The following is a 12,620-nucleotide window of genomic DNA, read 5'->3' as shown; positions in this document are numbered from 1 at the left end:
AAGAAATACTTTGTATGATTTAGATATTTAAACTTTTTATTCTTTTAATATTTTTAATGATTTTTCATATAGATAAGTATATGACATCTTGGTGAATGTTCCATGTGTCCTTGGAAAGAATGTGTATTCTCTGGTTGTTAAGTAGAGTATTCCCTAAATATCAATTAGGTCAAGTTGGTTTGTACTTTTGTTCAGGTCCTTTATATTCTTACTTTCTCTGTACTCGTACCATCTGTTCCAGAGAGAGATGTGTCTCCAGAGATTTGTCTATCTGTTCTTTCAGTTCTCAGTTTTGTTTCACGTATTTAGAAGCTCTCTTCTAAGGTGTTTATACATTTAGGATAGTTGTATTATTGGATAATTGACTTCTTTTTCATTATGTAATATTCTTCAGTATCCCTAGAAATATTCCTTGTTCTGATGTCTGCTTTGTCTGATATTAATACAACACTCTAGCTTTCTTTTTGCTTTTTCTGATGACAGTTTCCATGGAATATCTTTTTCCACCCTTTTACTTTTATCCTACCTATGTCTTTATATTTAATGTTTTTTTCATTATTATTGAAGTATAGTTGATTTACAATGTTGTGTTAGTTTCAGGTATAAAGCAAAGTGATTCATATATATATATATATATATAATTTAGATTCCTTTCCATTATAAGTTATTACAAGATATTGAATGTAGTTCCCTGTGCTATAAAGTAGGTCCTTGTTGTTTATATATTTTATGTATAGTAGTGTGTAGCTGTTAATCCCACACTCCTAATTTATTCCCCCCCTTCCTCTTTGGTAAGCATAAGTTTGTTTCTTATGTCTGTGAATCTGTTCCGCTTTTGTAAATAAGTTCAGTGGTATAATTTTATTTTAGATTTCACATACAAGTGATATATGATATTTCTCTGTGTGACTTACTTCACTTAGTATGATAATCTGTAGGTATGTTGCTGCAAATGGCATAAGTTCATTTTTTATGGCTGAGTGATATTCCATTATATGTGTTTATATATGTATATATATATATCACATCTTTTTTTTACATGATATCATTTACATGTGGAATCCAAAAAAGAGCACAAATGAACTGATTTACAAAACAGAATTAGTCTCACAGATATAGACAACAAATTTATGGTCACCAAAGCAGGGGAAGGGATAAATTAGGAGTATGAGATTAACAGATGCACACTACCATATATAAAATAAACAACAAGGGTGTGACAAAGCGAGAGAGAGGCATGGACATATATACACAACCAAACGTAAGGTAGATAGATAGTGGGAAGCAGCCGCATAGCACAGGGAGATCAGCTCGGTGCTTTGTGACCGCCTGGAGGGGTGGGATAGGGAGGGTGGGAGGGAGGGAGACGCAAGAGGGAAGGGATGTGGGAACAGATGTATATGTATGACTGATTCACTTTGTTATAAAGGAGAAACTAATAATAAAAAAATAAAAGAAAATAAATAAATATACAACAAGGGTTTACTGTTACAGCACAGGGAGTTATATTCAACATCTTACAATAAAATAATCATAAGAAAAGAACTGAAAATAGAGAATATATGTGTTTAAACAAACCACTTTGCTGTGTACCTGAAACTAACACAATACTGTAAATCTATTATACTTTAATGAAAACAAGATAATTATCACTAGAGTATGGACCATGGGGTCACAGGGAGAGATGGGGCTGAAGAGAGGAAAGGGTCTGGGTAACAGAGGGTCTAAGTGGTGAGACTTGTATATTCTGATCATCTCCTGCTAACAGTGGGATCTGCAGAAGTGGGACACAGGGGGCCTGGGGTTCAATCAGCTCTAATACCAACCAGCAGAACTGCAGCAGCTTCTTTACTTCTGTTCTCATCTTCTCAATTACCATATTGGTATGATCAAGCTGACCCATCTCCGAGCAGCAAAGGCAGGAACTAAAGCAACCCAGGGCCCCACAGGGCTAAGATGCTGAGGACAAAGCTTGCTGTTCTGCTCTCTCAAGAATAGTCACCTAAACGTCCCTCCCCGAAAGAAGAGGCTGAGCTCTTCCTTCCAGGCTAGTGTGTTTTTAGACAGTTAAGTTCTCCAGGTGTTGCACATTTCAGATGGGTCAGGGACATGTTGGATGTTGAGAGGCCTTTAACCTCTTGCAAACAGGCTGGGAGAGTCTTAGGTCAGAGCCCGAAGGAGAAGCCTGTGAGATTGTCCATTGGCATCCAAGAGAGATCAAGCTTGTTCCAATAATTCTCTCTGGTCTTCGCTCCAAGCTCTGCCAGAATGCAAGAGTGTTGGAAAGTGGGAATCCTGACAGCTTCTGGGAAACAACAGGAGTCTATGCCACATCTTCTTTATCCATTCCTCTGTTGATGGACACTTAGATAGCTTCCATGACTTGGTTGTTGTGAATAGTGCTGCTGTGACCATTGGGGAGCATGTATCTTTTTGCTTATTAGAAATAAAGACAAAATTAGAGTTTTCGTCCTTTCCAGTTATATGCCCTGGAGTCGTATTGTGGATTATATGGTAGCTCTATTTTTAGTTTTTCAGGAAACCTCCATACTGTTCTCCACAGTGGCTGCACCAGTTTACATTCTAAAGTGGGTTTCCTGTAGAAAGCAAATATTCAGTTTTGCTTTTGTATCCAGTATGACAGTGTCCTTTAACTGGTGTAGAGCTGACCCTTGAACACTGTGGGTGATCATCCGCCTATTGCTTATCATCATCCCTCTATATCCAAGGTTCCTCCTCATCCGTGGGGTCAACCAAGGCAGGTCCCTCAAGTCTGTCTCCTTGGCAGTCACACTCATAATAAAGCTCTTCCTCTTCTCAAAGGCCAGTCTCATAGTCTTGGCTTTTATGCACGTTGGGTAGCGAGCCCTTGCTCAGTAACAATTTTGGACTCCATGAAAGGACTCAGTCTTGTGACAGCCTGCCCAAGGCACTGTAGCCCCTGGCGGAGTGTGGGCCCTCACCACAGACCCCGAGTGACCACCTATACCAAATTAATCTAGAGGGTCAGCTCTCGGGTTCCTGCTTCTCTACGGTGGCCCTCCAGGCCCCTCAGTGCTCCTTTCACTTTTGAGAGAAGAAAGAGCTCCTAAATCAGATGTGTTTGGGGGTGAGTAACCTTGTTAAAATGCACCTGTGCCTATATTGTTGAATAATCTCATCAGGATTGTGGATTAGAGTCCCACCTTAAGAGTCACAATATAAAAGCTTGCAGCCACTGAGGTACCAAAGAATCGATCAGGTTAGAATCCCATTCCCTGGGTTAGAGCCCCAAGCCTTTTTGTTTGCCTATGTCTGACTGTTCCCTTTGTTAGCATTGGCTAATAGAGGTTGGTTCCTAGATGACTATAGCAACACTTTCTTGAACCTGGATTAATGGGGGGGGGGTCCTCTGCCCCAGTGGGTAAAGCCATTGCTCCCTGACTAGAGAGCTTGCCTTACAGAGCTGTCGGGAGTTTTCACCTGTGCCTAATATATTTACCTGGCAGTATTGATAAGGATGTGTATTCTTAAACCAGCCCAGATTACTTTGTTGGGGCGAGAGGGTAAAGGAGAAATGAAGGAGCATGAAGCAGGAAAATCTCGACCCCAGAAGAACGTAACCCGTGTCTGGGTTAAAGGAATTTCATACAATTGGACATTTTGGGTTTTCCTTAGTGAGAGTTTTAACCCTCTTTTGCAGGAGCCAAACTAGCAGGGAGTTAGCATTGAAATGCCTTTCAGTATGGGTGTGTGTGTGTGTATGTGTGTGTATGAAAGTTTGCCGGAATAACAAGCATTGGTGGTGATGCTAAAGGCCACATGCTCTATGGAGGTCTTGGGTGGAATGTATTCTACCTGGAAATTTCCCAGGCATTGAGCTGAGCTTGTCTTTGATTTCTGCTGGGGAGGTAAAATGTTTCGATCGTGTACCTGGAAGATGAAACCCCACCATGCCCACAAAGGAAGTCAGGGCTTGGGTATTTCAACCTGTATACTCCTGAATTCCTCTCTCAAATTCAACTCTGAGTCTCAGACAGCCTCCTCACTTTGGTTTCTTCAAGGGGATCCTGTCATTTCCCCCACCTGCCTCCCCATGAGGTAAGTTTATCCAGGTGGTGCGTGAGACAGAGCCTGGGCTCTCCCAGGCCCCTCTGCAATAGGCACGCCTGCCCTCAGCACTCGGGGGAAAACTCTTAGGAGCCTCTGACCACCGTGGCTACAGTCTCGCAACTGCCAGGACAGATTTCTTGGCAGACAGGCAGCACGCGTGACGTTTAGGCTACAGTGCTTGGCAACCATCTTTAATGGAAACCTTTTCAGTGTTCCCTAAGGGAACCTTCAAATCCAAGCTGGTCATCTTTGAGACTCTCCATTCTCCTTTGTGGCTTCTACAGGGAATTCTTTTTTTTCTTTGTAAGTGAAGGGTATTTATTTATGTATTTTTTTTGGCTGCATCAGGTCTTGGTTGCTGCACGGGCGCTCTTTAGTTGCGGTGAGCGGGGCTACTCTTCCTTGTGGTGCGTAGGCTTTTATGGGCGACTGAGGGAAAGTAATTTTTTAGAGATTTGCAGTCCATAGACTGTTCTCAGCTCTTGGTTTTGAAACCTGGGAAATTGACTAAGACTTTGACATAGGGGTTGCTTGTTTTCGTGCTCTTTCTCCCCAAACATCCATTCTCAGGGGGGCCAGATAACCCCTCAGAACAGGCACTAAGTTGGAGAGTACTTGGCACGGCAAGTGGCCCGTGTGCCCGGGTGCTGCCTACAAAGGAGCAAAGGGTGCTCGGAGCCACAGATTGGCAAGTCCTGGTGCTTTCCTTCATCTCCCATGAACGCCCAGGTTTCCCAGGTGCAGCCAGTATTGCAGCATCACGCAGACCTCGAGTCTCTGATAAGACTGCTGCTTGGTGTGCAGCCCCAACCACAAAGCCTGGGAAGAAGCAGCAGGCGTTTGGTGAAGGTACTTTTTCCAGCCTCTTCTGGGGTTTTGCTGGCTAAGAAGTCAAGTATCTTGAGCACTACAGCGGAGGAACCCCAGTCAGCCAACTGCCGAGCCCAGCTTCACTAAGTGCTTGTTTTCCTTTGAGGAAGGACTCCTGGCTGTGCTACCGTCAGCTCTCTGCCTTGCACTGTGGTTATCAACTTTCCTCAGATCAAGAGTAGGCAGGTACGTCTGACCTCCACTGTTTTTTTAAGTTATTTTGCAAAGTAAGAATTTGTGGAGGAGATGTAAAATTATGGTTCAATGGAGGATCCTCAGTAAAACCTTTTTGCCTGTGTCAGAGCCAAATGATTTTTATTTGTTATATCTGTCCCCTCCTTGGGTACCCCCTCCACCCCGCTCTTCCCTGTACTCAATTCAGCCCAGGGGCTGCCCTTCCTCAGGGAAGGCAATATCCATTTAGTTAAGTTCCCAGAGGTGTAGAGGACCAGGATCAACCAAGGGGATTTACATGTGCGCCCTACTCCGTTTCTACCTCTGAGTTATATAATTGGGGGAAAAAAACACTTAATGCGCAGCTCGCACCAGAGAGCAGACAGCAGAAGCAAGAAGAATTACAGTTCTTCAGCCTGTGGAATGAAAACCACATTTACAGGAAGACAGACAAAATGAAAATTCAGAGGACTATGTACCAGATGAAGGAACAAGATAAAATGCCAGAAAAACAACTAAATGAAGTGGAGATAGGCAACCTTCCAGAAAAAGAATTCAGAGTAATGATAGTGAAGATGATCCAGGACCTCAGAAAAAGAATGGAGGCAATGATAGGGAAGAAGCAAGCAAACAATGTTTACAAAGACCTAGAAGAATTAATGAACAAACACCTAGAAGAATTAAAGAACAAGCAGAGATGAACAATACAATAACTGAAATGAAAAGTACACTGGAAGGAATCAATAGCAGAATAACTGAGGCAGAAGAACAGATAAGTGACCTGGAAGACAGAATGGTGAAATTCAGAGCTATGGAACAGATTAAAGAGAAAAGAATGAAAGGAGTTGAAGACAGTCTGAGAGACCTCTGGGAAAACATTAAACACAACAACATTCACATTATAGGGGTCCCAGAAAGAGAAGAGAGAGAAAGGACCCGAGAAAATATTTGAAGAGATTATAGTCCAAAACTTCCCTAATATGGGAAAGGAGATGGCCACCCAAGTCCAGGAAGCACAGAGAGTCCCAGGCAGGATAAACCCAAGGAGAAACATGCTGAGACACATAGTAATCAAACTGACGAAAATTAAAGACAAAGAAAAATTATTGAAAGCAACAAGGGAAAAACGACAAATAACATACAAGGGAACTCCCATAAGGTTAACAGCTGATTTCTCAGCAGAAACTGCAAGCCAGAAGGGAGTGGCATGATATATTTCAAGTGATGAAAGGGAAGAACCTACAACCAAGATTGCTCTACCCAGCAAGGATCTCATTCAGATTTGGTGGAGAAATCAAAAGCTTTACAGACAAGCAAAAGCTAAGAGAATTCAGCACCACCAAACCAGCTCTCCAACAAATGATAAAGGAATTTCTCTAAGTGGGAAACACAAGAGAAGAAAAGGACCTACAAAAACAAACCCATAACAATTAAGAAAATGGTAATAGGAACATACATATTAATAATTACCTTAAATGTGAATGGATTAAATGCTCCAACCAAAAGACACAGGCTCACTGAATGGATACAAAAACAAGGCCAATATATATGCTGTCTACAAGAGACTCACTTCAGACCTAGGGACATATTCAGACTGAAAGTGAGGGGATGGAAAAAGATATTCCATGCAAATGGAAATCAAAAGAAAGCTGGGGGCCTCCCTGGTGGCGCAAGTGGTTGGGAGTCCGCCTGCCGATGCAGGGGATACGGGTTCGTGCCCCGGTCTGGGAGGATCCCATATGCCGCAGAGCGGCTGGGCCCGTGAGCCATGGCCGCTGAGCCTGCGCGTCCGGAGCCTGTGCTCCGCAACGGGGGAGGCCACAACAGTGAGAGGCCCGCATACCGCAAAAAAAAAAAAAAAAAAAAAAAAAAAAAAAAAAAAAAAAAAAAGAAAGCTGGAATAGCAATACTCATATCAGATAAAATAGACCTTAAAATAAAGAATATTACAAGAGACAGGAAGGATACTACATAATGATCAAGGGATCAATCCAAGAAGAAGATATAACAATTATAGATATATATGCACCCAACTTAGGAGCACCTAAGTACATAAGGCAACTGCTAATAGCTTTAAAGGAGGAAATCGACAGTAACACAATAATAGTGGGGGACTTTAACACCTCACTTACACCAATGGACAGATCATCCAGATAGAAAATTAATAAGGAAACACAAGTTTAAATGACACAATAGACCAGATAGATTTGATTGATATTTATAGGTCATTCCATCCAAAAACAGCAGATTACACTTTCTTCTCAAGTGCACATGGAACATTCTCCAGGATAGATGGCATCTTGGGTCACAAATCAAGCCTTGGTAAATTTAAGAAAATTAAAATCATATCAAGTATCTTTTCTGACCACAATGCTATGAGATTAGAAATCAATTACAGGGGAAAAAAACGTAAGAAACACCGACACATGGAGACTAAACAAGACGTTACTAAATAACCAAGAGATCACTGGAGAAATCAAAGAGGAAATCAAAAAATACCTAGAGACAAATTGCAATGAAAACATGATGATCCAAAACCTATGGGATGAAACAAAAGCTGTTCTAAGAGGGAAGTTTATAGCAATACAATCCTACCTCAAGAAACAAAAATCTCAAATTAACAATCTAACCTTACACCTAAAGGAACTACAGAAAGTACAAACAAAACCCAAAGTTAGTAGGAGGAAAGAAATCATAAAGATCAGAGCAGAAATAAATGAAATAGAAACAAAGAAAACAATAACAAAGATCAATAAAACTAAAAGCTGGTTCTTTGAGAAGATAAACAAAATTGATAGGCCTTTAGCCAGACTCATGAAGAAAAACAGGGAGAGGACTCAAATCAGTAAAATTAGAAATGAAAAAGGAGAAGTTAAAATGGACACTGCAGAAATACCAAGCATCCTAAGAGACTACTACAAGCAACTCTATGCCAATAAAATCGACAACCTGGAACATATGGACAAATTCTTACAAAGGTATAACCTTCCAAGACTGAACCTGGAAGAAACAGAAAATATGAGCAGACCAATCACAAGAAATGAAATGGAAACTGTGATTTGAAATCTTCCAGCAAACAAAAGTCCAGGACCAGATGGCTTCACAGGTGAATTCTATCAAATATTTAGAGAAGAGCTAACACTCATCCTTCTCAAACTTCCAAAAAATTGCAGAGGGAGGAACACTCCCAAACTCATTCTATGAGGCCACCATCACCCTGATACCAAAACCAGACAAAGATACTACAAAAAAGAAAATTACAGACCAATATTACTGATGAATATAGATGCAAAAATCCTCAACAAAATACTAGCAAACAGAATCCAACAACACATTAAAAGGATCATACACCATGATCAAGTGGGGTTTATCCCAGAGATTCAAGGATTCTTCAATATAAGCAAATCAATCAATGTGATACACCATATTAACAAACTGAAGAATAAAAACCATATGATCATCTCAATAGATGCAGAAAAAGCTTTTGACAAATTCAACACCCATTTATGATAAAAACTCTTCAGAAAGTGGGCATAGAGGGAACCTACCTCTACATAATAAAGGCCATATATGACAAACCCACAGCAAACATCATTCTCAATGGTGAAGAACAAAGTATTTCCTCTAAGATCAGGAACAAGACAAGGATGTCCAGTCTCACCACTATTATTCAGCATAGTTTTGGAAATCCTAGCCACGGCAATCAGAGAAGGAAAAGAAATAAAAGGAATCCAAACTGGAAAAGAAGAAGTAAAACTGTCACTGTTTGCAGATGACATGATACTATACATAGAGAATCCTAACGATGCCAAGAGAAAACTACTAGAGGTAATCAGTGAATTTGGTAAAGTTGCAGGATACAAAATTAATGCACAGAAATCTCTTTCATTCCTATACACTAACAACAAAAGATCAGAAAGAGAAATTAAGGAAACAATCCCATTCACTATTGCCACAAAAATAATAAAATACCTAGAAATAAACCTATCTAAGGAGGTAAAAGAGCTGTACTCAGAAAGCTATAAGACACTGATGAAAGAAATCAAAGACACAAACAGATGGAGAGATATACCATGTTCTTGGATTGGAAGAATCAATATTGTGAAAATGACTATACTACCCAAAGCAATCTACAGATTCAATGAAATCCCTATGAAATTACCAGAGGCATTTTCTACAGAACTAGAACAAAAAACCTTAAAATTTGTATGCAGACACAAAAGACCCCACATAGCCAACGCAGTCTTTAGGGAAAAATGGGGAGCTGGAGGAATCAGACTTCCTGACTTCAGACTATACTACAAAGCTACAGTAATCAAGAAAATATTGTACTGGCACAAAAACAGAAATATAGATCAATGGAACAGGATAGAAAGCCCAGAGATAAACCCACGCACCTATGGTCAACTACTAATCTATGACAAAGGAGGCAAGGAAATACAATGGAGAAAGGACAGTCTCTTCAATAAGTGGTGCTGGGAAAACTAGAGAGCTACAAGTAAAAGAAGGAAATTAGAACACTCCCTAACATCATACACAAAAATAAACTCAAAATGGATTAAAGACCTAAGTGTAAGACTGGACACCATAAAACTCTTAGAGGAAAACATAGAAAGAACACTCTTTGACATAAATGAGAGCAAGATCTTTTTTGATCCACCTCTTAGAGTAATGGAAATAAAAACAAAAATACACAAATGGGACCTAATGAAACTTAAAAGCTTTTGCAAAGCAAAGGAAACTGCAAACAAGACAAAAAGACAGGCCTCAGAATGGGAGAAAATATTTGCAAATGAATCAACAGACAAAGGATTAATCTCCAAAATATACAAACAGCTCATGCAGCTCAATATTAAAAAAACAACCCAATCAAAAAAATGGGCAGAAGACCTAAAGAGACATTTCTCCAAAGAAGACATACAGATGGCCAAGAAGCACATGAAAAGCTGCTCGACATCACAGGTTATTAGAGAAATGCAAATCAAAACTACAATGAGGTACCACCTCACACCAGTTAGAATGGGCGTCATCAGAAAATCTACAAACAAATGCTGGAGAGGGTGTGGAGAAAAGGGAACCCTCCTGCATTGTTGGTGGGAATGTAAATTGATATAGCCACTATGGAGAACAGTATGGAGGTTCCTTAAAAAACTAAAAATAGAACTACCATATGATCCAGCAATCCCACTACTGGGCATATACCCAGAGAAAACTATAATTCAAAAGACACATACACCACAATGTTCATTGCAGCACGATTTACAATAGCCAGGTCATGGAAGCAACCTAAATGCCCATCAACAGATGAATGGATAAAGAAGATGTGGTACATATATACAATGGAATATTACTCAGCCACAAAAACGAACGAAATTGGGTCATTTGCAGAGACGTGGATGGATCTAGAGACTGTCATACAGAGTGAAGTAAGTCAGAAAGAGAAAAACAAATATCACATATTAACGCATATATGTGGAACCTAGAAAAAATGTACAGGTGAACTGGTTTGCAGGGCAGAAATAGAGACACAGATGTAGAGAACAAACGTATGGACACCAAGAGGTGAAGGGGGAGGTGAATTGGGAGATTGGGATTGACATGTATACACTAATATGTGTAAAATAGATAACTAATAAGAACCTGCTATATAAACAATAAAATTAAAAAATTAAAAAACAAAACAAAACACAGCTCTCTGTATATACCTGAATGCCCTATTCCCTTGTTGGGAGGAGATCTACAAACAGAATTAAGTGACTTTCTCACCAGAAAAAGTAGGCCTTAGAGAACTCCCAGATCAAGCGTACGCCCTGCAAACTGTGCAGGAGACAAGCCTCAACCAGAAGGTCCTGAACAAATTCTACAAAAGGTAAGAGTGGATGTTTGGGCTGATAGGAGGCAGGAAGTGCCAAGAGGGCTGACCCAATAGTGGTAAAATTCTGCCTAGATGCCAAGGCTCCAAATGTAAAGCAATACCCTTTAAAGAGGCATGTGAAGGAAGATACAAAATATCTGATAACCACCTTTCTTAAGTGCCAATTAATCTGACCTTGTCAGATACAAAAAGACTGGTACTGGAAATTATTGTGTTGTACGGGATTTGAGAGTCACTAACCAAGTTGTAGATATGTACATCTGGTACTATCAAATCTTTACACTTTGCTTACAACTTTATTTGGAGACTTATGCTGGTTTACAGTTCTGGACTTAAAAGATGCCTTTTACTATACTCTGAAATCCTAAGTCCCAGGAACTGTTTGCCTTTGAATGGGACAATCCAGAGATAATATATAACAACTGTATTGTTGGATGGTACTCCCACAGGATTTAAGAATGCCTCCACCATCTTCAGGGAAGTCTTATCCATGGACTTAAGTGATGTCCCATTAAATGAGGGAGTCTTACGGTGATATACTAATTACTAATAAAAATAAGGGAGCCTCAGACCAAAATACAATCCTCACTTTAAAGTTGCTGGCAGACGGGGATTATAAAGCCTCCAAGGGAAAAGTGCAAATCTCTCAACCAACTGTAAAATACCTAGAATTTGAGTTACCAGAAAGACGAAGACTTTCGGCTTGGAGGGGACCAAGGTGCAACTTATTCAGTCCTCTCGAATCCAGGTTCATCTGACCCCAGCTGCTCCCACCCTGCCGCCTAAGTGGGACCCCAATGATACCAAAGTTGTATACCCGAGGTGTATCAGTGGGGAAGTTTTTGCCACGTCTGCCCTGGCCCCCAAGATCTGCCCCTGGGTCTATCTGCAAAAAAAGGTTGGTGAGGACATCGCCAAGGCAACTGGTGATTGGAAGGGTCTGAGGAGTACAGTGAAACTGGCCATTCAGAACAGACAGACCCAGATTGAGGTGGTACCTTCTGCCTCTGCCCTGATCATCAAAGTCCTAAAGGAACCACCAAGAGACAGAAAAAAGCAGAAAAACGTTAAGCACAGTGGAAGTATCACTTTTGATTGTCAACATTGCTTGATAGATGCATCATCAATCTTTAGCTAGAGAACTCTCTGGAACCATTAAAGAGATCCTGGGGACTGCCCAGTCTGTGGGCTGCAATGTTGATGGCTGCCACCATCACGACATCATAGATGACATCAGCAGTGATGTGGTGGAATGCGCAGCTAGTTAAGAACTGCAAAGAAAAATAATTTAATAAAGGGATATTTGGTAACCATTTAAAAAAAAAGAAATTTACTACTGGACCATTAGATAGGGTGACTGTACCCACCATCAGAAGGCAATGGCAAGGATTCTTAGGAATGGCTAGGTTTTGTCCTGTTGGGATTCCTAACTTTGGTCTCATGGCCAATTCCTATGTTAAGTTCTCAAAGGAAATGGCAGCCATTAAGCTGGACTGTGGAATGCCATATGGAGTTCCATCCCATACAAATAATCAACAAAGTATATTCTAGCAGATTTGACTGATCAGCCTTTAGAAAATTGGGATATGGAAATGTTCATGGACAGCAA

The 12,620-nt window shown here is 40.5% G+C and overlaps 1 pseudogene; it reads left to right on the top strand.

Annotated features, from left to right (window-relative positions):
• The window catches only part of LOC132486863 (large ribosomal subunit protein uL11-like), a 54,984-nt pseudogene extending 42,705 nt beyond the window's left edge, over positions 1-12,279 (top strand).
• The last annotated feature ends 341 nt before the right edge of the window (positions 12,280-12,620 follow it).

The sequence above is a fragment of the Mesoplodon densirostris genome, chromosome 3 (assembly GCF_025265405.1).
Source record: "Mesoplodon densirostris isolate mMesDen1 chromosome 3, mMesDen1 primary haplotype, whole genome shotgun sequence".
Lineage (NCBI taxonomy): Eukaryota > Metazoa > Chordata > Mammalia > Artiodactyla > Ziphiidae > Mesoplodon > Mesoplodon densirostris.
This window is presented reverse-complemented; position numbering and strand designations above follow the sequence as displayed.